The sequence below is a fragment of the Balaenoptera physalus genome, assembly GCF_965194825.1.
Source record: "Balaenoptera physalus genome assembly, chromosome: 2".
NCBI lineage: Eukaryota > Metazoa > Chordata > Mammalia > Artiodactyla > Balaenopteridae > Balaenoptera > Balaenoptera physalus.
The window spans coordinates 59,693,059-59,720,094 of record NC_138883.1 but is presented as its reverse complement, the minus strand read 5'-3'; the positions used below and the strand labels follow the sequence as shown (position 1 = coordinate 59,720,094).

Below are 27,036 nucleotides of genomic sequence, written 5' to 3'. Positions count from 1 at the left end.
TTGGATATATATACACCACATCTTCTTTATATATTCATCCATTGATGGACACTTAGGTTGTTTCCATATCTTGGCTATTGCAAATAATGCTGCAATGAACATAAGGGTGCTTATATCTTTTCCCATTTATATTTTCATTTTCTTCAGATATGTACCCAGTAGTGGAACTGCTGCATCATACAGTAGTTCTATTTTAAATTTTTTGTGGAACCTCCATACTGTTTTCCATAGTGACTGCACCAGTTGACATCCCCACCAACAGTACATGAGTGTTCCCTTTTCTCCACATCCTTGCCAACACATGTTATTTTTTGTCTTTTTGATAATAGCCAGGTGTGAGGTGATATCTCATGTGGTTTGATTTGCATTTCCCTGATGATTAGTGATGTTGAGCTTCTTTTCATGTGTCTGTTGGTCATCTGTCTGTCTTTGGAAAAATGGCTATTCAGTTCCTCTGCCCATTTTTAAAATCAGATTGTTTGTTTGTTTTTGTTATTGAGTTGTATGAGTTCTTTATATATTTTGGATATTACACATTTATCAGAGAGATGATTTGTGAATATTTTCTCCCATTCAGCAGGTTGCCTTTTCATTTTGTTGCTGATTTCCTTTGCTGTGCAGAAGCTTTTTTTTTTTTTTTAAATTGAATAGTACATTTATTTATTTATTTATTTATTTATTTATTTATTTATTTATTCATTCATTCATTCATTCTTGGCTGTGTTGGGTCTTCGTTTCTGTGGGAGGGCTTTCTCCAGTTGCGGCAAGCGGGGGCCACTCTTCATCGCAGTGCATGGGCCTCTCACTGTCACGGCCTCTCTTGTTGCAGAGCACAGGCTCCAGACACGCAGGCTCAGTAGTTGTGGCTCATGGGCCTAGCTGCTCCGTGTCATGTGGGATCTTCCCAGACCAAGGCTCAAACCCGTGTCTCCTGCATTGGCAGGCAGATTCTCAACGACTGCACCACCAGGGAAGCCCCAGAAGCTTTTTAGTTTGATGTAGTCGCACTTATTTATTTTTGCTTTTGTTACCTTTACTTTTGGATTCAGATGCAAAAAAACATTGGCAAGACTGATGTCAAGGAGCTTAGTGCCTAGGTTTTCTTCTAGGAGATTTATGGTTTCAGGTCTTATGTTCAAGTCTTTAATCCATTTCTGATTTTGTTTTTCTGAATCCCCTCTCTTATTTTCTTAATGAGTCTAGCTAAAGCTTTGTCAATTTTATATATATTTTCAATGAACCAGCTATTAGTTTCATTGAACTTTTCTATTGTCTTTTTAGTCTCTATTTTATTTATATCCACTCTGATCTTCTATTTTCCTTCCTTCTACTTACTGTGAGCTTCATTTGTTCTTTTTCTAGTTCCTTTAGGTGTAAAGTTTGATTGTTTATGTGAGATTTTTCTTGTTTCTTTAGGTAGGCCTGCATCACTCTGAGCTTTTCTCCTAGAACTGCTTTTGCTGCATCCCATAGATTTTGGCATATTATATTTCCATTTTTCATTTGTCTCAAGGTGTTTTTGATTTCTCCTTTGATTTTTTTGTTGATCCACTTGGTTGTTTAGTAGCATGTTGTTTAATCTCCACATATTTGAAAAGTGTGCAGTTTTCTTCCTGTAATTGATTTCTAGTTTCATACCATTGTGGTTGGAAAAAAATGCTTGATATGATTTCAGTCTTTTTCAATTTATTGAGACTTGTTTTGTGACCTTAAATATGATCTACCCTGGAGAATGTTCCATGCACACTCGAGAAGGTGGATGGAATATTCTGTGTGTATCTATTAAGTCCACATGAGCTAATCTGTTTTTTAAGGCAGAAGTTTCCTTATGGATTTTCTGTCTGGTTGATCTACCCATTGATGTAAGTGGGGTATTAAAGTCCCCTACTATTATTGTATTACTGTCAATTTCTTCCTTTAGGTTAACACTTGCTTTATATATTTAGGCACTCCTATGTTAGGTGCATAAGTATTTACACATGTTATATATTCTTGTTGCATTGACCCCTTTGTCTTTATGTAATGCCCATCTTTGTCTTTTATTACAGTCTTTATTTTAAAGCATATTTTGTCTTATATAAGTATAGCTACCCCAGCTTATTTTGGGTTCCATTTGCATGAAATGTCTTTTTCCAACCCTTCACTTTCAGTCTGTGTGTGTCCTTACATCTGAAGTAATTCTCTTGTAGGCAGAATATAGATGGGCCTTCTTTTTTCATTTATTCAACCAATCTGTATTTTTTTGATAGGAGAATTTATCCCATTTACATTTAAATTGATGTGTAGGTACTTAATTGCCATTTTATTAATTGTGTTCTGAGTGTTTTGTAGTTCCTCTGTTCCTTTCTTCTCTTACCCCTTACCCTTGATGTTTGATGACTTTAGTGTTATGCTTAGATTTCTTTCTCATTATTTTCTGTGTAACTACTATAGGTTTTTGCTTTCTAGTTACCATGAAGTTCACATAATAGCCTGTATATATAACAGTCTACTTTACGTTGATAGCAAGTTAAGTTTAAATGCATTCTAAAAGTCTGCATTTTTACCTCCCTTTCATGTTTTACGTTTTTATGTCACATTTTACATCTTTTTATTTTGTGTATCCCATAACTAATTATAGTTATATTTTGTGGTTGTAGTTATTTTCTTTTTACTACTTTTGTCTTTTAACCTTTATCCTAGCTTTATAAGTGATTAATTCACTACCTTTACTATACACTTACCTTTGTTAGGAGATTTTTACTTTCATATTTTTTCTTGTTGTTGCTAATTAGTGCCCTTTGTTTCAGCTTAAAGAAATTCCTTTAACTTTTCTTATAAGACCAATTTAGTGGTGATGAATTCCTTTAGCTTTTGCTTGCCTGGAAAATTCTTTATCTGTCCTTTAATTCTGAATGACAACTTTTCTGGTAGAGTATTTTTGGTTGGAAGTTTTTTCCTTTTAGCACTGTGACTATATCATGCACTCCCTTCTGGCCTGCAGAGTTTCTACTGAAAAATCTGCTGATAGTCTAATGAGGGTTCCCTTGTATACAACAAATTGTTATTCTCTTACTGCTTTTAAGATTCTTTCTTTATCTTTAACTTTTGGCATTTTAATTATAATGTGTCCTGGTCTGGATCTTTGGGTTCATCTTCTCTGGAGCTCTCTGGGCTCCTGGCTCTGGGTATCTGTTTCCTTCTTCAGGTTAGGGACATTTTCAGCTATTATTTATTCAAATAAGTTTTCTGCTCCTTTCTCTCTCTCTTCTCCTTCTGGGACACCTAAAATGTGAATGTTATTCCACTTGATGTTGTCCCAAATGTCCCTTAAGCTACGTTCACTTAATTTTGTTTTTCTTTTTGCTACTCTGTTTGGGTGAGTTCCACTGCCCTGTCTTTCAAATCACTGATCTGTTCTTCTGCATCCTCTAACCTGCTGTTGATTCATTCTAATGTATTTTCCACTTCAGTTATTGTATTCTTCAGTTCTGATTGGTTCTTTTTTTTTTAATTAATTAATTAAGTTATTTATTTATGGCTGTCTTGGGTGTTCGTTTCTGTGCGAGGGCCTTCTTCAGTTGCGGCAAGTGGGGGCCACTCTTCATCACGGTGCGTGGGCCTCTCACTATCGCGGCCTCTCTTGTTGTGGAGCACAGGCTCCAGACGCGCAGGCTCAGCAATTGTGGCTCACGGGCCTAGTCGCTCCGCGGCATGTGGGATCTTCCCAGACCAGGGCTTGAACCTGTGTCCCCTGCATTGGCAGGCAGACTCTCAACCACTGCGCCACCAGGGAAGCCCCTGATTGGTTCTTTAAAAATATTTTTTCTATCTCTTTGTTGAAGTTCTCACTGTGTTCCTCCATTCTTCTCCCAAGTTTGGTTAGCATCTTTATGACCATTACTTTGAACTCTTTATCAGGCAAATTATTTATCTTTGTTTCATTAAGGTTTTTTCTGGGGTTTTAGTTTGTTCTTTAGTTGGAACATATTCCTCTGTTTTCTTATTTTTGTTGACTCTCTGTGTTTATGTCTATATACTAGGCAAAATAGCTACTTCTCCCAGTCTTGTTGAGTGGTCTTATATAGAAGATGCAGCTTATTGTTCAACCTTGTGCTAGCTCTTTGTTGTCTCTCAAATGTTGTGATTGTCTAAGAAGCCTGATTTATTGTAATTATGTCCCAGTTGTTGAGGGTGTGCCAAGACCTGTCAGTGTTCCAAAGGGAGGGATCTCAGTCACCACCTAGTTTCAGGCTGATTGGAAACCTCAGGAAGCTGCTTTTAAAGTATGCAAATATATACAGTCCTGTGGGACCGCAAATATAAAACCTAGTGACCTTCAGTCCAGGTCTGGAGGTGTCTTGTTGGCGACAAAAGCAGGGCTACTGATGAGTGTATAAGCTCCTTTCTGGAAGGTACTGGTGAGCTCTAGCAAGGCCAAGGGAGAGAATTAAGATGATGTCCCTTGGTCTGCATTCTCTGAGAGCATCTCTGTAGCCTCTAGGTGTGTGGCAAACCCCTTAGACTGAAGCTCCAAGACAAGTAAATAGGTCTTTTTCTCAGGAAGACTGGGATGTGTTTTCGTTTGCTGTCTGTGCAGTGCCCTGGGGATGGTAGCCTGCCAAGTACTGTTTCTCTGAATGTTCAGTGCCATGGGGTACAGAAATGCAAGCCCTCCTGGCCACTAGAGCCAGGTGCTCAAGGGGTGTCCCCTGTGTGGGCTACATGCACCTGCCAGCTTTATCTAGGCAGCAGGAGAACGTGTGTGCAGGGAACCCTTGCTGGTTTTAGCAGGGCAGCTGGAGAATGCTGGGCTGGGGGCCCACACTGGTTTCAGATGGGGGTGGGTAGCACATGGGCAGGGCATGCTTGTGGGCTTTAGCAGGGCAGTGGGAGAATACCGTGACTTTGTGTACCTGCTGGCACTGGCAAGGTAGAGGAAGAGCACAAAAATGGTGCTAACAGCACTTCCATTTCTGAAAGAGTCCTAACAGGTACCTGTCCGTCAGCAGATGCTTTAACATTATCAAATAAATTTCCTTCACATGTGGTCTAGGTCAGTGGTCCCCAACCATTTTGGCACCAGGGACTGATTTCGTGGAAGATAATTTTTCCACAGACCGGGGGCGGGGCAGGGGATGGTTTCAGGATGATTCAAGCACATTACGTTTATTGTGCACTTTATTTCTATTATTATTACATTGTAATATATAATGAAATAATTATACAACTCAGCACAATGCAGAATCAGTGGGAGCCCTGAGCTTGTTTTCCTGCAACTAGATGGTCCTATCTGGGGCTGATGGGAGACAGTGACACCCGAAGTATGTTGCTTATGTCCAGTCTAGTCCATAAGATGCAGCTTAATTGTCACTTGCCACTCACTGATAGGGCTTTGATATGAGTCTGCAAGCAGTTGATTTATTATGGTCACTGTGCAGTCAGACCTCTCTGCTAATGATAATCTGTATTTGCAGCCGCTGCCCGGTGCTAGCATCACCGCCATCCGCTCCACCTCAGATCATCAGGCATTAGATTCTCATAAGGAGCACGCAACCTAGATCCCTCGCATGTGCAGTTCACCATAGGGTTCGCGCTCCTATGAGAATCTAATGCCGCCGCTGATCTGACAGGAAGCAGAGCTCAGGCAGTAATGTGAGTGAAGGGGAGCGGCTGTAAATACAGATGAAGCTTCTCTCACTCACCCACCGCTCACCTCCTGCTGTGCAGCCTGGTTCCTAACAGGCCACGGTACATTAGTGGTCCGTGGCCCGGGGGTTGGGGACCCCAGTCTAGGTGGTTTTCAAACTACTGCTTTTGCACTGGGTCCCGGGATGAATGAGTCTATGTGCTAGCCCTTTAAGAGCAGAATCTCAGTTCCCTACAGCCCTTTGGGTCTCCTGGATGTACACCCCAGTGGTTTTCAAAGCCCAACATTTCTGGGGCTAGTCTCTCTGGTGCAGGTTCCAAATGTTGGGGAACTGATGTGGGGCACAAGCTCCTTGCTCTTCAGGGAGTATCTTTTTATTTGTGAGATCCCTCCTGATCATGGGTCACCACACCAGGGGTAGGGTTTTTGGCGACACCATGTCTCTGCCTCTCTTACCCGTCTGGATGTCTCCCTTTTATCCTTTGTTATGGAGCAGACGTTCAGCTAGTTTTCAGGTCTTTTTTAGAGGGAATTGTTCCATATGTAGCTATAGGTTTGGTTGTGTCCATCGGGGAGATGAGTTCAGGATCTTCCTATGATGCCATTTTGGAACTGCCTGCCCCTTGAAGATTCTGTTTTGTTTTTTTTTTTCATTACTTATTGTCCTCTTTTCCCAAATCAGTGGGGGAAATCTGCAACCCTTTACTTAAGAGTAAACATGATTGAAAAGGTTTCTCCAGTCTCATACCTAAAAAACAAAACAAAACAAAAGTAGGTATAAAGTGGATGTTGAGCTTAATTGAACCACGTCACACCGACAGTTCCAGGATCTGAGTCCTTCCTCCCCCTCAGCCCCGTCTCTTACCCCTCCCTTCCTCAAGTCCCAAGCTTAGCCATACTGAGCTGGGTTTTCTTAATATGCCATGTTGTTTTATATCTCTTCCTCTCACCTCTTTCTCTGCATAAGATGCCAGTCTCCTTTGTGTCCACATTTTGAATGCCTTCTGATTTTCAAAGGTGCATCCCACTTCCCTTCTGAATAGAGCCTTTCCTTATTTCCCTATAGAAAACTGACTTGGTGCCTACCCTGTACCCAAAATGCCCATGAAACAAGTTCTACATGGACATTGAGTAAATAGTGACAAAGAATGGACCAATGAAAAGCAAAGAACCAAGAAATTTCCTTAAACCAGTGATGCAGGACCAGAAAATCACAGGCAAGAATAATTTTTTTTCTTTTGCATATGTTTATATCTTATTTGTCTATTGAAAACTCTATGGGGCAGAGTCCATGACTTACTCATCTTTGTATATCCAGTGTACTCTCCAGTGACAATTTCCATCATCTGCTTGATGATGCTGTTTTTAGAGGTTAAATGATCAAATAATGATTTCATTGAAAAACATTACTTCATTAGCTTGGGGTATTCATCATGACCTTAGACTCCTGAACTATACTGCCTTTATTGAATATCTGAGATTTATTTTATATAAAGGTTCTTTATAAATTTTCTTCAAATATCAGGATTAAGAGAATAGACATATTTGCTCCTGAATGTTTACCCTATTCTTCACTGATGATCAGTTTAGAATGTGTCTGTTCAAGCAAGAATAAACAAAGCAGGGACTTCCCTGGTGGTCCAGTGGTTGAGAGTCTGCCTTCCAGTGCAGTGGACGTGGGTTCCATCCCTGGTCGGGTAACTAAGATCCCACATGCCTCAGGGCAATTAAGCCCATGCACCGCAAGTAGAGAGAAACCCACGTGCTGCAACTACTGAGCCCATGTGCTCTGGAGCCTGCACACTACAACTAGAGAAGCCTGCACACTGCAACTAGAGAGAAGCCCACGGGCTGCAATGAAGACCCAGCTCAGCCACAAAAAAAAAAAAAAAAAAAGAATAAACAAAGCAAATGATCTCTTTCTCTCTTATGAGCTTTTGAATTTCTCTTTTCCCTAGAATGAAAACTGCTTCTTCCCAATAGAGGATTTTTTTATACTGTCACCTTAAAAATGAATTTTCTTTTATCAAACCAATAACTTTTATATATGCATTGTTTTGTCTTATGTGGAACTGTGAGATCAGCTTCCACAGATTCTGTTTTGTGGTGAGTGCTGTCAGTGGAAGGATGTCATTTGTCACATCTTAGACTGAATAACATCCCTTCCTTCTTATACCAAATAAGAAAAACAAGCGCCTCTCTACCCAAATAAGATAAATGTACTTGGGACACATTCTTTCCTGTTGTTTTTTGGTCTTGCCTCACTGGTTTAAGAGTTCAGGAATCTTCTTGGTGCTTTATTTTTTATTGTTTCACAGGTCTTTGTTACTACTTACTCAATATTCATGTAAAGATTGTTTTATGGGCATTTTGGGAATTGAACAAAATTGTAGTGCAGTTCATGTCTGTCTGTGTGCTATTCTACCTCTCTCTTCTGTGAAATGTTCCTTCCTTCCTACCCTTGACCAAGTTCTTAGTGTCCCTACACTCTGATTCTCAGTTTTCCCCATAACTTGCCTGCCTTCTTGGGCCAGTGTTCCAACAACAAAACCATCCTCCTTTCTCCTCCAACTAAAACCTTCATTAGTTGGCTGTCAAACAGAAAATCAATTTGATTAACTCCCCGTGGGGAGCTACTGATCACTAATATCCCAATGTCTTATTCTTCTAAGATGAAAATGAATATTGTGGAATAGTTAAGAACTTCATGACAAATTCATTAACCAAGGAAGTGACTCTATGATTGTGGTAATTTAGCAATCGTGAGGTGGGATGCTGGGATATTGCACATCTGGGAGAGATGTTTTCACTTCTGCCTACCCCTCCTGTTTGTAAGATTGGTCCTACTGGTGGTGAAAGCAACCTGAGGTTTTCCAGTCCTAAAGCTGTGCATTTCTGTTCTTCTGTGGAGGAATCTAAATGCCGTCATGTCATAGTAACTGCATTGTGCTTCATATATTGGATTGGCCAAAAAGTTCATTCAGGTTTTTGTAAGATGTTACAGACAAACCCGAATGAACTTTTTGGCCAACCCAATAATATCATAGAAATTAGGGGTAAAGTCATTTAATTTATTTTTCATAAAAACATTATCGATGGAATGTAAAGAACAGCAGCAGTAAGATTATTAACTTCTCAATAGTTTGGGGATAACATTATTATACATTCTAAATTTTGGTGAAATCTCTGATCAGAGTATTTAAAAGTGTGTTTATTTAAAGATCCATGATACAGATCATATATTTAAAAACAGTTTGCTTCAGATTATTTTATGGGAACAAGTCAATGAAATAGACAGAATGTGCCTAGTCAGCAAAGCATTTCTTACGTTATAGACATGACACTGATAAATATAGAGGAAAACTGAAGGAAAAGATTTGTTGAAGTGCAAGGATAATTCTAAGGAAACTATAAAAATAGACAGCAGATGTCACTGTTGCTTTTCCATTTCTCTTAACCTTGTTTTTGGTGGTTTTGTTCCTAGTTAATGACATTTTCCCTCTCATTTGAGAACTCTAATAGGTTAAACAAGTTCACCTATGCTAAATTTCTGTTTTGAATTTTATATTTATTAAGGTTATGACTGTAAATCTTGTATATATGATTTATAGAAAAGATACTTAATACATTTCATATGTGTAGGTTTATTAACTCAATATTATAAATGGATAAAGTAATACTTTTTATAATTATCATCTGATTCAGAATGGATTCCTATTAAAATGAGATGTTATCCATCTCCAAGATAAGCTTGTCATGATCTTATTTTAAATGACCAATCATATCGTTTGTTCTCTTTATGTAAGTACTCAAGCACGTGTCATCAAATCCTGTCTGTGATGATGATTTAAGAGAATTTTTACCATGTCAACACATCCAGCCAGTTGCATTCAGAAAATATTCAGGGAAAATGTTCCACATCAACTTTTAAAATACGAATATTTTCCCCATCCCATATTCTCTCCTTCATCAGTTCAACTCTAGTTTCCTATTACAGTGTTTCCTCTTCAAGCTATTGTCTAGGATGTACAAACCTCAGTTTCTCATCTCCCCCATCTAATCAGTTACCAGATCTTGTTGATTCTACCTTCTGTGTATTTCTAAAATCAACCCCCGTTTTTTGGAGCTGATTCCTGGCGACTTTGCCTAAATTCCCAGAGTAGTGTGGCTGACAGGGTCTTGGTGCTCCTGGCTGGTGTCAGGCCTGAGCCTCTGAGTCATGAGAGCCGAGTTCAGGACATTGGACCACCAGAGACCTCCCAGCCTCATGTAATATCAATCGGCGACAGGTCTCCCAAAGATCTCCGTCTCAATGTTAAGACCCAGCTCCACCCAACTGCCAGCAAGCTCCAGTGCTAGACGCCCCATGCCAAACAACTAGCAAGACAGGAACACAACCCCAGCCATTAGCAGAGAGGCTGCCTAAAATCATACTAAGTTCACAGACACCCCAAAACACACCACCAGATGTGACTCTGCCCACCAGAAAGACCAGATCCAGCCCCATCCATCAGAACACAGGCACCAGTCCCCTCCACCAGAAGGCCTACACAAGCCACTGAACACACCTCACCCACTGGGGGCAGACACCAAAAACAATGGGAACTATGAACCTGCAACCTGCGAAAAGGAGACCACAAACACAGTAAGTTAAACAAAATGAGAAGACAGAGAAATATGTAGCAGATGAAGGAGCAAGGTAAAAACCCACCAGACCAAATAAATGAAGAGGAAATAGGCAGTCTACCTGAAAAAGAATTCAGGGTAATGACAGTAAAGATGATCCAAAATCTTGGAAATAGAATGGAGAAAATACAAGAAACAAACGTTTAACAAGGACCTAGAAGAACTAAAGAGCAAACAAACAATGATGAGCAACACAATAAATGAAATTAAAAATTCTCTAGAAGGAATCAATAGCAGAATATCTGAGGCAAAAGAACGGATAAGTGACCTGGAAGATAAAACAGTGGAAATAACTACCACAGAGCAGGATAAAGAAAAAAGAATGAAAAGAATTGAGGACAGTCTCAGAGACCTCTGGCACAATATTAAATGCACCAACATTCGAATTATAGGGGTGCCAGAAGAAGAAGTGAAAAAGAAAGGGTCTGGGAAAATATTTGAAGAGATTACAGCTGAAAACTTTCCTAACATGGGAAAGGAAACAGTCACCCAAGTCCAGGAAGCACAGAGAGTCCCCTACAGGATAAACCCCAGGAAAAACACACCAAGACACATATTAATCAAACTAACAAAAATTAAATACAAAGAAAAAATATTAAAAGCAGAAAGGGAAAAGCAACAAATAACATACAAGGGAATCCCCATAAGGTTAACAGCTGATCTTTCAGCAGAAACTTTGCAAGCCAGAAGGAAGTGGCAGGATATATTTAAAGTGATGAAAGGGAAAAACCTACAACCAAGATTACTCTACACAGCAAGGATCTCATTCAGATTCGATGGAGACATTAAAACCTTTACAGACAAGCAAAAGTTGAGAGAATTCAGCATGACCAAACCAGCTTTACAACAAATGCTAAAGGAATTTCTCTAGGCAGGAAACACAAGAGAAGGAAAAGACCTACAATAACAAACCCAAAACGATTAAGAAAATGGTAATAGGAACATACATATCGATAATTACCTTAAGTGTAAATGGATTAAATGCTGCAACCAAAAGACATAGACTGGCTGAATGGATACAAAAACAAGACCTGTATATCTGCGGTCTACAAGAGACCCACTTCAGACCTAGGAACACATAGAGACTGAAAGTGGGGGGATGGAAAAAGATATTCCATGCAAATGGAAATCAAAAGAAAGCTGGAGTAGCAATTCTCATATCAGAAAAAGTAGACTTTAAAATAAAGACTATTACAAGAGACAAAGAATGACACTACATAATGATCCAGGGATCAATCCAAGAAGAAGATATAACAATTTTAAATATTTATGCACCCAACATAGGAGCACCTCAATACATAAGGCAACTGCTAACAGCTGTAAAAGAGGAAATCGACAGTACACAGTAATAGTAGGAGACTTTAACACCCCACTTTCACCAATGCACAGATCATCCAAAATGAAAATAAGTAAGGAAACACAAACTTTAAATGACAAATTAAACAATGCGGACTTAATTGATATTTATAGGATATTCCATCTGAAAACAACAGAATACACTTTCTTCTCAAGTGCTCATGGAACATTCTCCAGGATAGATCATATCTTGGCTCATGAAAGAAGTCTTGGTAAATTTAAGAAACTTGAAATCGTATCAAGTATCTTCTCCAACGACAGTGCGTTGAGACTATATATCAATAACAGGAAAAAACTGTAAAAAATACAAACACATGGAGGCTAAACAATATGCTACTAAATAACCAAGAGTTCACTGAAGAAATCAAAGAGGAAATCAAAAAATACCTAGAAACAGATGATATTGAAAACATGATGACCCAAAAGCTATGGGATACAGCAAAAGCAGTTCTAAGAGGGAAGTTTATAGCAATACAAGCAGACGTCAGGAAACAGGAAAAATGTCAAATAACCAACCTAACCTTACACCTAAAGCAATTAGAGAAAGAAGAACAAACAAAAAACAAAGTTAGCAGAAGGAAAGAAATCATAAAGATCAGGTAAGAAATAAATGAAAAAGAAATGAAGGAAATGATAGCAAAGATCAATAAAACTAAAATCTGGTTCTTTGAGAAGATAAACAAAATTGATAAACCATTAGTCAGACTCATCAAGAAAAAAAAGAAGACTCAAATCAACAGAATTAGAAATGAAAAAGGAGAAGTAACCACTGACACTGCAGAAATACAAAGGAACATGAGAGACTACTACAAGTAATTATATGCCAATAAAATGGACAACCTGGAAGAAATGGACAAATTATTAGAAAAACACAACCTTCTGAGACTGAACCAGGAAGAAACAGAAAATATAAACAAACCAATCACAAGCATTGAAATTGAAACTGTGATTAAAAATCTTCCAACAAACAAAAGCCCAGGACCAGAGGGCTTCACAGGTGAATTCTGTCAAACACTTAGAGAAGAGCTAACACCTACCCGTCTCAAACTTTTCCAAAATATAGCAGAGGGAGGAACACTCCCAAACTCATTCTATGAGGCCACCATCACCCTGATATCAAAACCAGACAAAGATGTCATCAAAAAAGAAAACTACAGGCCAATATCTTTGATGAACATAGATGCAAAAATCCTCTACAAAATACTAGTGAACAGAATCCAACAGCACATTAAAAGGACCATACTCCATGATCAAGTGGGGTTTATCCCAGGAATACAAGGATTCTTCAATATATGCAAATCAATCAATGTGATACACCATATTAACAAATTGAAGGAGAAAAACCATATGATCATCTCAATAGATGCAGAAAAAGCTTTTGACAAAATTCAACACCGATTTATGATAAAAACCCTCCAGAAAGTAGGCACGGAGGGAACTCACTTCAACATAGTAAAGACCATATATGACAAACCCACAGCGAACATTGTTCTCAGTGGTGGAAAATTGAAACCATTTCCACTAAGATCAGGAACAAAACAAGGTTGTCCACTCTCACCACTATTATTCAACATAGTTTTGGAAGTTTTAGCCACAGCAATCAGAGAAGAAAAAGAAATAAAGGAATCCAAATCAGAAAAGAAGTAAAGCTGTTAGTGTTTGCAGATGACATGATCTTATACATAGAGAATCCTAAAGATGCTACCAGAAAACTCCTAGAGCTAATCAATGAATTTGGTAAAGTAGCAGGATACAAAATTAATGCACAGAAATCTCTTGTATTCCTATACACTAATGATGAAAAATCTGAAAGAGAAATTAAGGAAACACTCCCATTTACCACTGCAACAAAAAGAATAAAATACCTAGGAATAAACCTACCTAGGGAGAAAAAAGACCTGTATTCAGAAAATGCTAAGACACTAATGAAAGAAATTGAAGATGATACAAACAGATGGAGAGATATACTATGTTCTTGGATTGGAAGAATCAACATTGTGAAAATGACTATTCTACCCAAAGCAATCTACAGATTCAGTACAATCCTTATCAAATTACAAATGGCATTTTTCACAGAGTTAGAATAAAAAACTTCACAATTTGTATGGAAGCGCAAAAGACCCCGAAGAGCCAAAGCAATCTTGAGAAAGAAAAACGGAGCTATAGGAATCAGGCTCTGTGATTTCAGACTATATTACAAAGCTACAGTAATCAAGACAATATAATACTGGCACAAAAACAGAAATATAGATCAGTGGAACAGGATAGAAAGCCCAGAGATAAACCCACACACATATGGTCACCTTATCTTTGATAAAAGAGGCAAGAATATACAATGTAGAAAAGACAGACTCTTCAATAAGTGGTGCTGTGAAAACTGGACAGCTACATGTAAAAGAATGAAAATAGAGCACTCCCTAACACCATACACAAAAAATAAACTCATAATGTATTAAAGACCTAAATATAAGGGCAGACACTATAGAACTCTTAGAGGAAAATGTAGGTAGAACACTCTTTGACATAAATCACAGCAAGATCCTTTTTGACCCACCTCCTAGATAAATGGAAATAAAAACAAAAATAAACAAATGGGACCTAATGAAACTTCAAAGCACTTGCACAGTAAAGGAAACCATAAACAAGACGAAAAGCCAATCCTCAGAATGGGAGAAAATATTTGCCAACAAAGCAACTGAGAAGGGATTTATTTCCAAAACATACAAGCAGCTCATGCAGCTCAATATGAAAAAACAAAAAACAAAAAACCCACCCAATCCAAAAATGGTCAGAAGACCTAAAGAGACATTTCTCCACAGAAGATATACAGATAGCCAACAAACACATGAAAGGATGTTCAACATCACTATTCATTAGAGAAATGCAAATCAAAACTACAATGAGGTATCACCTCACACTGGTCAGAATGGCCATCATCAAAATATCTGTAAACCATAAATGCTGGAGAGGGTGCGGAGAAAAGGGAACCCGCTTGAACTGTTGGCAGGAATGTAAATTGATACAGCCACTATGGAGGACAGCATGGAGGGTCCTTAAAAAACTAAAAATAGAACTACCATACGACCCAGGAATCCCACTACTGTGCATATACCCTGAGAAAACCATAATTCAAGAAGAGTCATGTACCACAATGTTCACTGCAGCTCTATTTACAATAGCCAGGACATGGAAGCAACCTAAGTGTCCATCGACAGATGAATGGATAAAGAAGATGTGGCACCTATATACAATGGAATATTATTCAGCCATAAAAATAAACGAAATTGAGTTATTTGTAGTGAGGTGAATGGACCTAGAGTCTGTCATACAGAGTGAAGTAAGTCAGAAAGAGAAAAACAAATATCTTATGCTAACACATATATATGGAATCTAACAAACAAACAAAAAAGTTTCTGACAAACCTAGGGTCACGACAGGAATAAAGATGCAGATGTAGAGAGTGCACTTGAGGACACTGGGAGGGGGGAAGGGTAAGCTGGGATGACATGAGAGTAGCATTGACATATATATACACTACCAAATATAAAATAGATAGCTAGTGGGTAGCAGCTGCATTGCACAGGGAGATTAGGTCGGTGCTTTGTGACCACATAGAGGGGTGGGATAGGGAGGGTGGGAGGGAGATGCAAGAGGGATGGGATATGGGGATATATGTATACATATAACTGATTCACTTTGTTATACAGCAGAAACTAGCACAACATTGGAAAGCAATTATATGCCAATAAAGTTGTTAAAATAAAATCAACCCCCTTCTTTACATCACAAACTTTAAACTTCATAGTACATATCTGAAATATGTGACACACACATATGTTTTTGTAAGACCTTGGATAATTTTTCAGTTTTAATTGAGTTCCATTATTTCGTGAGAAAGAACTGATGGAACCCTGCTTTTAATATGAGAGGCATCAAGCAAGAAGTAGTAGTAGTACAATTAAAACTTAGGAAGATTTTCTTCTTACAAAATCTAATCTTATTGTCATGTTTTATGCAGAAAGCTGAAGCTTTATCATTATATTCTTATACATGTTGAGCCTGTTTATTTTTTTAAAAATGAGAAACTTGGATAAATATTTCTAATATCTTTCCATTAATAAAATTCAATGATACAATAAGAAGCACTAAAAAATGATACTTAGAGAGCATTACTTTTTATTTTTCTTGGAAAAATCTTATCAGTAGGTAATTGTGGTAGCATTTATGGTTTGCATATATGTTCCATCACAGATTACTATTTTCTAGAACTAAAATGAAATTATATATTGAGCACTTATTGGGAAATTAAGATTTTATAGTCAGTACAGTAATGAAATGTGGTTCACCCTTTACTTAGAATCTGCTATAACTGATTAACAATTCAAAGAATTTAATGACATGAACCTACAAATTTGAGAATAAGTTTGTGAATGGGTATATGATGGGACTGTTATAATAAATGATAAAAAGCAGTTTATATTTTAGAATTTGTTATCTTGATTCTTTGTTGAGAATATGATTAATGGTAATATTGACCTGGGTTGGGAAAGGAAAGAGGTAGGCCATCAGAACACTGTTCTGAGTTCTAACGAGTTAGCACTGCACACTGGTGCCATGTTCAAATTAACTATAAGGAATATATTCAGAATTGCTGGAATAAATAATTTTCATCACCAGTGAAATGGAATATGGTTCTCTGTGTCTGGTTTATTTATTATTTAACTCAACAAGTGTTCTGAAGAGGAATTCAGAAAACAGAGCATTTTATTCACTGGTAGGAACTTAAGTGCTTAGAGAAGCATTATTACTGTTGCCTATTCCAGGATATTATGTTTTGAACACGTCGTATCTTCAATATAGACCTTGATTTGAAACTTGACTTTGCCACTTTTAATCTCTGTCATTTTGGTCAAGAAATTTAGCGTCTCATATATGCAGTTTCCTTATAGAAAGAGAATAATGCTACCTATATTTTTCAGGGTTGTTGTGAAGATCAGAGTTGATACGTTTAAAGTACTCAAATACCAATATATGTGTAAGGTGTACCATAAATTATTCATACATATATATCATCATAAGCATTAATAGCAAATGTTTCTCAATGGCCCATTGAGTACAAGACCTTCTGTCTTGTAGGGTAGGGTTTGTGGTTCCCACACTCAGAAGCAATGCTGAAGTAATGTACTTACTAATTGGTAGAGTAATTCTTTACCTATATCTTAAAAAATTTTTTTTAAATTTGTATTAGATTTGAATTTCAAAGCCTTATTAAGTTTCTGTTAATTGCAACTCTCTGACTATTCCCACTCTTCTACCAATCAGGCTAGTAAAATTGAATGACCTGTTTTACTACCCCACTCCCTTTTCATCTTTTGTCCTTGATACTCAAATGATGGAGGATATGATGGAATTTCAGGGTTAACTTCCTCTCTACTGAATATCTGGTTGGGGTGTGAAGCAGCCCAGGTGAGTGGATGGTAGGTGTACCTCATGAAATACCAAATAGGAAGTGGACTGTACACTTGGTACATCTTGAAATGACTTCCTTACAGCTTTATTCATGTAAAAATGTAGGAGATCAATAGTCAAGTTTAGAATATGAATCCCAGCTGTCAGACCCTTCGATGAGAGTGGATAGGCTCCTCATTGGTCCTGTGGCATCATCACACCTTCTCTGTTCCTTGGGCCCCAAATGCTACTACAGATGATTGACCTTTGGTTCTATCTGTGCCTCCCAACTCCTTCACAGTTTTGGCTAATACACTCTCTGCTGTCATCTTAGAATTCAGAAATGAAATTATCATGTATGGCCATATATGTATATATTGTTTTCTATAATATATTTTCATTGGTATGAATAACATCCTGAATAATAACCCATACTCTTTTTTTGTAACATCTTTATTGTAATATAATTGCTTTACAATGATGTGTTAGTTTCTGCTTTATAACAAAGTGAATCAACTATACATATACATATATCTCCATATCTCCTCCCTCTTGTGTCTCCCTCCCACCCTCCCTATCCCACCCCTCTAGATGGTCACAAAGCACCAAGCTGATCTCCCTGTGCTATGTAGCTGCTTCCCACTAGCTATCTATTTTACATTTGGTAGTGTATATATGTCCATGCCACTCTCTCGCTTTGTCCCAGCTTACCCTTCCCCCTCCCCGTGTCCTCAAGTCCATTCTCTACGTCTGCATCTTTATTCCTGTCCTGCCCCTAGGTTCTTCAGAACTACTTTTTTTTTAGATTCCATGTATATGTGTTAGCATACGGTATTTGTTTTTCTCTTTCTGACTTACTTCACTCTGTATGACAGACTCTAGGTCCATCCACCTCACTACAAATAATTCAATTTCGTTTCTTTTTATGGCTGAGTAATTCCATTGTATATATGTGCCACATCTTCTTTATCCATTCATCTGTCGATGGACACTTAGGTTGCTTCCATGTCCTGGCTATTATAAATAGAGCTGCAGTGAACATTGTGGTACATGACTCTTCTTGAATTATGGTTTTCTCAGGGTATATGCACAGTAGTGGGATTGCTGGGTCATATGGTAGTTCTATATTTAGTTTAAGGACCCTCCATACTGTTCTCCATAGTGGCTGTATCAATTTACATTCCTGCCAACAGTGCAAGAGGGTTCCCTTTTTTCCACACCCTCTCCAGCATTTATTGTTTGTAGATTTTTTTTTTCACACACACACACTGTATTTTATTTTTACAAGAGATAAATAGACTGACACCAAGCATTGTACATGGATGACCACAACAAAAGCAACAATGATTGCAATTACCAAACATGAAACACACTCATACTATGTCATAATATTGACATTCAGTCCAGTAATCCTCCACTGTAACAGCTCCTTTACTTTGCAGTGAAAATTGATTTGTATATTCTTTGCCTCTGAGTCCTTGTGGGATTTTTTTTTTTTTTAATTCAGACAGAAAGTCACAAAAATTATACTCATCCTCATCAGTTCACTCAGTCCCATGTAATTAATTGTTTTTTTTCATCTTGATCTTTTGTTAGCACTTTTATGAGTTCATCAGTTTTTCATCAGAGTTCTGAAAATGCTTATTCATTCAGTTCAGCAGTACAGTCAGTTACCAGAAACCTGTACTTGTCAGAGTCTTTTCCATGAATTTCTTGAAGATGAAACCCTTTTATAGGAACATATTTGCAAAATCATCAGAGTACACCCAGAACTGTCTGTAAATGACAAAAGACTTAAAAATGACCACGGTAAAAGATTTGATGAAAGTTCATAATAATGCAGTTGACAAGAAAATTAGTTATTTCTGAGATATACATTTTAAAGTAATAACTAGGATTATGACTTATAACATTATACCAGAACATATAAGATTTTTAGAAATTTCATGTAATGTCTGAAACATTTATATTAACATATTTCCATACATATTTCCATACAAATACAAATATAAGATTTTTAGAAATTTCATGTAATGTCTGAAACGTTTATATTAACATATTTCCATACATATTTCCATACAAATACAAATATAAGATTTTTAGGAATTTCATGTAATGTCTGAAACATTTATATTAACATATTTCCATACAAATAACCCAATGAAAGTTTAGTATTAGTTGTTTTGTTTGTTTTTTTATACTGCAGGTACTTATTAGGCATCAATTTTATACATATCAGTGTATACATGCCAATCCCAATCGCCCAATTCAGCACACCACCATCCCCACCTCACCGCAGTTTTCCCCCCTTGGTGTCCATATGTCCATTCTCTACATCTGTGTCTCAACTTCTGCCCTGCAAACTGGCTCATCTGTATCATTTTTCTAGGTTCCACATACATGCATTAATATATGATATTTGTTTTTCTCTTTCTGACTTACTTCACTCTGTATGACAGTCTCTAGATCCATCCACGTCTCAACAAATGACTCAATTTCGTTCCTTTTTATGGCTGAGTAATATTCCATTGTATATATGTACCACATCTTCTTTATCCATTCGTCTGTTGATGGGCATTTAGGTTGCTTCCATGACCTGGCTATTGTAAATAGTGCTGCAATGAACATTCGGGTGCATGTGTCTTTTTGAATTACGGTTTTCTCTGGGTATATGCCCAGTAGTGGGATTGCTGGGTCATATGGTAATTCTATTTTTAGTTTTTTAAGGAACCTCCATATTGTTCTCCAGAGTGGCTGTATCAATTTACATTCCCACCAACAGTGCAAGAGGGTTCCCTTTTCTCCACACCCTCTCCAGCATTTGTTGTTTGTAGATTTTCTGATGATCCCCATTCTAACAGGAGTGAGGTGATACCTCATTGTAGTTCTGATTTGCATTTCTCTAACGAATAGTCATGTTGAGCATCCTTTCATGTGTTTGTTGGCTATCTGTATATCTTCTTTGGAGAAATGTCTATTTAGGTCTTCTGCCCATTTTTGGATTTGTTTGTTTGTTTTTTTTGATATTGAGTTGCATGAGCTGCTTGTAAATATTGGAGATTAATCCTCTGTCAGTTTCTTCATTTGCAAATATTTTCTCGCATTTTGAAGGTTGTCTTTTCATCTTGTTTCTGTTTTCCTTTGCTGTGCAAAAACTTTTAAGTTTCATTAGGTCCCATTTGTTTATTTTTGTTTTTATTTCCATTTATCTAGGAGGTGGGTCACAAAGGATCTTGCTGTGATTTATGTCAAAGAGTGTTCTGCCTATGTTTTCTTCTAAGAGTTTTATAGTGTCTGGCCTTACATTTAGGTCTTTAATCCATTTTGAGTTTATTTCTGTGTATGGTGTTAGGGAGTGTTCTAATTTCATTCTTTTACATGTAGCTGTCCAGTTTTCCCAGCACCACTTATTGAAGAGGCTGTCTTTTCTCCATCTTGCCTCCTTTATCAAAAATAAGGTGACTATATGTGTGCGGGTTTATCTCTGGGCTTTCTATCTAGTTCCATTCATCTATATTTCTGTTTTTGTGCCAGTACCATACTGTCTTGATTACTGTAGCTTTGGAGTATAGTCCAGGAGCCTGATTCCTCCAGCTCCATTTTACTTTCTCAAGATTGCTTTGGCTATTTGGGGTCTTTTGTGTTTCCATACAAATTGTGAAATTTTTTGTTGTAGCTCTGTGAAAAATGCCATTGGTAGTTTGATAGGGATTGCATTGAATCTGTAGATTGCTTTGGGTAGTATGGTCATTTTCACAATGTTGATTCTTCCAATCCAAGAACATGGTATATCTCTCCATCTGTTTGTATCATTTTTAATTTCTTTCATCAGGGTCTTATAGTTTTCTGCATACAGGTCTTTTGTCTCCTTAGGTACGTTTATTCCTAGGCATTTTATTGTTTTTGCTGCAATGATAACCCATACTCTTAAATGTTTTTTTTAGCAGTCCTGAAATAGAGGTAAAGTCATTATCAGGTATTGTGAGTTTGTGAGATAGGGAATGGCTGAAATATGGAAATATTCCCCCGAATCACTCCCAACCACAATATTGATGTTTGCAGCAAATTTATTGAGCTTTTACAATGTTCTAAATACTGATTTAAGTGATTTAAATATAACAACATATATATTTTTTATGACAATATAGGTGAGTACTATTATTATTTTGGGGATGAGAAAACTAAGGCATATAGAGTCCTATAGTTAGTCCTACCTGTGGCCCAAGGTCTCATGGCTAGGAAGTGACACAGTTGGGGATACAACCCAAGTCTTCTGGGTGCAGAGTCTACACCCTTAGCGCTTACACCGCCAGTCTTCTGGGAAGGTTTGGTTTTGTTATTTAGAACTGCTGGAAGAAAGTGGAATGGAAAAGCTGACTTCCACAGGAATATGCCAGGCTTTCAGAGCCAGAAATTTTTTTTCCCCAGTGCATAATTGTGAATAGGGCTTGTGGATCAAGAAGCACCTTTGAGCAACTTGTAATGATGATACAATAGCCCCAGTATGATTCCATATTTTGGATTAATGCTTTTGTTGTAATCTAACCTCTCGTTGGAAAATGAATTGATACTATCAAGCATTATAAGCTCTACATTGAAGACTAGGAAACTACAAGTCAAACCTGAAATTCTTTCTCTTGTTCAAGTTTCTGACTCACATAAAAATTCAGTTTATGTGTGTCATAAACATTGGGAGTAATCCACACTATTGTTTACTTTTACCTAAAGTCCCAAAGCAATGGCTCCCTTTCTTCTGTAACACTTTGGGGAGATTCTGATCTCCTCATTGAGTGTCATGAAATTATAAGATTAAAAAGTTCCTACTATTATATAAAATGCCTATGATACATATGATGACACTTTTTGGTGGGTGGGTATGAGGGTTATGGCTGTGATATAATTCCACAAAGATTTAATAACTATGTAAGAATGTAGAGAATATTTTTGCTTACTTTGCTATGTAACTATCTTCCATAATGCCAAGTGTGAATAGATACTTTATAAAAATGGAAGAGAAAGACAAGACTGAAGTTGAACAGGCTGGGTGAGGACACTGGCACAAATACTAAGAGGGAAAGACTGATTTCTACAACAGTTATCTGGGCTGATGGGCATATTGTTGGGGGTAGAGCAGGGAGAGGAGTCTGAAATATGAGGAGAGGCAAAGGAAGACAGAAATCTTCCTCTTTAGAATCAATGCCATCTGCAGTAAAAGAACCATCCCAGTGTCTCAAAGCAGCAGCATGATGTCTTCTGGTACAGCAGCTAGGGATAACTGGAGAAGGACTTTTGCTATGCAATTAAAAGAAAAGAACCAGGATGTCTGCCTTATAGAAGAACTAGCCCTCATGGAGACAGCCATGTGGCTGTGAGGCAGGAGGGCATTGGAGGTATCACGGAAGCCATGGGCACCAAGCTGCAGCATCCAGGCTGGCTTCCCAGACTAATTGGGTGTGGTTGGCATCGCTAGAGGGCTCATTTCAAGTGCATGAGAAAACGACAGCAGTTTGAGAGGCCCTTGGATTAGTGCTTTAATCCAAGGGACCATTCAGCCAAGGATCACACCATTTCTACCTCCTAGAACAGGAGGAAGGGAATTGCATGGGTATATAAGGGTTTCAGTGAATCAGACAGTGGACTGGTCTTTGCACCATGATCACTCTCCCCATCCCCTAATATCATTGACGTACTTCAAGATATACCTGGTACCCTATGGCAATGCCTAATTTTGTGACATCTCACCAGCCAGTGCATTGGCAATCAGAGTATTTCGAGTATTTTAGTAATTCGAATTAAGGGGGTTCAGAGAGTATAAGGAGAAGCTATAATACTTTGAGGCTTTAAAATGTGAGTATTTTTGGCATATATGGAGGAGAGAACAAATAGTTATGTGACAAGAGACCAGAGTCTCCTTTGACACTAATTAGTAAGATATCTTTTTTTTTTAATCCATAAAATTATGGAGTTGTATTAGGTAATCCTTTAGGTTTCTTCCATACCTAGAGTTTTGGAGTACTCCACACACTATGGGTTTTTTTTCTGTGTAGTCTGTGGTTACCACTTCTTTTTACCACGGACATAAAATTTTATTATTGTCTTTTGTAGTCTTTTTGGTATTGATAGTTTAGATTTAATTTTTGGCATCTGGCATTTGGCTTACATACTGTTGTTGTTGAGTTTTTTTTTTTTTTTTTAATCTTGTGCCTTGAGGGTTTTCTTAAAATAAAATTCAGTCTCCCTTTTGTTTTCAGGATGATTGCATCTAATTATGTAATTAGGATAAATACATGCAATCAGAAGCACGTAACAAATATTAGGTTCTAACTTTGTAAAATTTATTTTTGATAGTAAATGCCTCAGGGGCAGAGCTTTCTTATTTATGCCTGCTAATACCTTGCACAGTGTTATGCATGTACCGGGAACTCAATAGTTACTTGTTGAATTAATGAAGTATTTTTAAGATGCTGTGCAAGTCTCATCAAAATCAAAAATATGCAAATTCTCTCAGAGACTAGAAGTATTTTCGAAGTTATTTAAAACCATATTATGTTTGGACCATATATCAGTTCAGAATAAATTGATTTATCAGGCTGCTTGTTTTGGCACTGTAGTGACTATGAGTGCATTGGCTGTCTTTGGAAGAAAAATGATTTTTATAGGTCGTAAGTTAGGTCAGTTAGTTATCATAGATTTACTGTGTTTCTGAGCTGCTTCTTTAGATTTGATCTGGCTTTTCTCTTGTACATTTGAAGCTTATTTAGGAGTCTGTCAGAACAAGCTGTCTCTTCAGCCCGAATTGTTAGCCTTGAGGGCAGGAACCACGTTGTTATATTATATTCAGAGCAAAGCACAGGAGAGAGCTGCCCAGATAATAAGGGATAGTGATGAGCTCATGTGGATGACCTGGTTCCTTGGTCTGGACACCGTGGGCTGGAGAACACGTGCCATCTTTCTCAGGGTTTTTTCCTTGACAACCCCTTTGAAGCTACTCTTCACTTTGATATGAAGTCTTATTTTATTTTACTTAAAAAAAAATACATGCCTGTAAACATAACTTGCCTACTTCCATTTTGTAAGCAAGCATTTCAGTTTTATAAGCACTTAAAAGTCATACTTTATCTTATTTGTGTTTTTATACTTAATGCTTAGCTGAATTTCTGGCACATACAGGCGTTTGATAAATGTGTTGAATCAAATTGAGTTGGTACATTTGAGAGTGAGTAATCAGGCAATTGAGAGCTGAATAAGATCTAGAATCCCGATTTCCTGTCTCCTTTCAGAGAAACAGTGGATTCTGATGGCACTTTGATCCTCACCCAAAATCCATCCTGGTTTTGGGTTGCCATAGATCATAAGGCCATGGAATTGAGAGAAACAGCAGACTTGAAAAAGGTAGTTAGGTTTGTAATTGAGTTTGGTGTCACCTTGGGTTTGTAATGTAAGCAGTCTGGGGCAATGCCTGGTTCTCCTGCACTTGGAGAAGTTTGTGCTGCTAAAAGGGGTCCAGAGGAGCTGGGAAGCTGGGAGCAGGAAGACTTAAACTTCTTATTAAAATTGGGCTTTCCTAATGATGGCATGTCGAAACCTTATAAAACAGCTATTTTGGTGCTTTCACTGGACTTGTTTAAACTTGTATTGCTCAATGCCAATACAACAGGAATAAGAAACTGTGTTCTGCCAGGAAAACATTCATTTGAGAAAGATGGTAAATTTACTGGGAATGTTTCAGGGCTGAAGCATATTTGTAATTGTGAGATATGGCCTCAGTTACTAATCATCATGAGAAACCGGAGAGAACTGACTCTGATATACTAGATTAATGACACTTGATTTTACTACCCCAAACTGAAATCATCATCTACAAAGAGATTTTCAGTCTTTTCAGTGATTCAGCCCTGGCTCTGTCATAGCCCCAGAACTGTGGCTTTTAATTACTGCTGACTTCATTTTACCTTCTCCTAGGGATGTCATTTTGAAGCGTGGTGAGAGGATTCAAATCATCCCAAATTTGACACTTTGAACTAAAGTTAATCCAGAGCTGCGGCTTATTTCTTTGACCTTTTTTTTTAGACCAGTAGGAAATGAAAGAGGAAAGGTCTTATTTTTTGATCACTTACTGTATTTTAGGAACATTACCCAAATGTAGGTATTATTCCCATTTTACAGATGAGAAATCCGAGACCTGGCATAGTTAAATGTTTTGCCTGTGGCTGCACCACTTATAAGAAGTCATCCAGGATCAAAACAGCCTGAATGACTTCTAAGTCCATATGCTTCTTACTCCTCTAGGGATTTCTCCTTGAGTTTTGCACTTGTTTAAATGTTTACAGCAGTTTGTTCCTCATACGGCACTTACACTGTTGTTGCAGTTATGACAAATTTAGTTTTATCTCATTAATCTATGTTCTTCTTAATGAATAAGGTTGTATCTTTGTATTTTCTAAGCACCTGGCACAGAGTCTCTTGCATGTAGTAGATGCTTTGTAAATATTTATTGAATACAATTGTTCAAGAATCTGACATTGTTTACTACTTGGTATAGATCTAGGGTTCAAAATTATTCTTTCCCAAAATAATGCTAGTGGCTGGTAATTAAAATGTGAAATCTCTGTTGCAAAGTTATAATTCTCACTTTTATCAATTTTTTTTTAACAAAAACCAGCTTACAAATAGTGATTTATTTTCCTAAAGGGTAAGAGAAACTATTTAGAGGGGATACAAATAAATACACTGAGGTCTCTATCCTTTGGGAGTTCATAGCCAAGTGGCAGTGATGAGAGATATTTATGGTATTTATAATATAGGGTAGAATGTTCTAGTGCCTTAAGAAAATATTCAAGCAGAGTTCTAAAAGTTTAGAGGAGAGATGACTTTTAATTTGCAAGGATCAGGGAAGGATTAATGAAAGAGGGGACATTTGACCTGGAATTTAGAAGGATGAGTACATTTTGACAGATAGATTTCAGGGGAAGGGACTCCAGGCAGAGGAGACAGCTTGAGAATAGTCACTGAGGCATAAGTGTCAAATCAATGATAATAAGTTTAATCTGACTAGAGTATAGGGCATGTTAAAGGTAATGAAAAAGATAAGACAGGAAAGGATACTTGGGGATAGAGTCTGGGGAGCCTTGTACCAGATGATATTTAAGTTCCTTTTTAACAATTTTATGATCCTATAATTCTCTGAATGCTGTGACAAGGCAGTTGAGCTTTATTCAGTAAGCAATTTTGAGTTTCAAAAATATTTTGAATTGTGACATCTTATCTTCATTTGATATTCTTACAAGTGTCACAGAGTGACACAATCAGAACTGTGCTTTGTAGGCACAGATTTAAGAAGATTATTTTGGCAGCAATGTATAGTATTGGATGAAGTGGAAAAGGATTGAAGGTTAGAAGTTAGAAGGCTGTTGCAATAGTATGGGTTAGAAAATGGTACAGATTATACTATTGGACAATAGTATAGACTAGAAAAAAAGCATTGTGTAGATTAGAAAAAATTGTATGGATTGGAAACAAGGACCTGAACTATGATGACATCAATAGGAATAAAGAATTAGAGATAAATTTAAGATGAATTTTAGAATTATATTTGATAGGGCTTGGTAATTGATTGAATATGTATGTATGTATTAATAGTGTTGGAGAGGGTGTGCTTAAAGATAATTTTAGTTTGGAGCATAGGGGATTATAAGAAGGTTAAGATCATAATAGAATTAGAGGAATTAGTTGGTGAAATTTATTTAAGGAAGACAAGAAAGATGAGTTTATTTTTGGTTGTGTTGAGTTAATGGAATGGAATTCAGGGCAATCTATTAGATTGGAATTTGGGAATAAAATAAAAAGGGTGATGTTATTTCTATTCATGCAAAACCTTGATGAGGAAGGTTTAGGACAAAGTACAAAAGGGAACATTA

General features: G+C 37.3%; 1 long non-coding RNA gene across 1 annotated transcript in view; it reads left to right on the top strand.

Annotated features, from left to right (window-relative positions):
- The window catches only part of LOC309656131, a 109,098-nt gene extending 84,309 nt beyond the window's left edge, over nt 1-24,789 (top strand). The window contains exons 6-7 of the long non-coding RNA XR_014261152.1: nt 6,696-16,228; nt 16,269-24,789. This is a non-coding gene — a long non-coding RNA (uncharacterized lncRNA). The remainder of the gene's footprint in view (nt 1-6,695; nt 16,229-16,268) is intronic.
- The last annotated feature ends 2,247 nt before the right edge of the window (nt 24,790-27,036 follow it).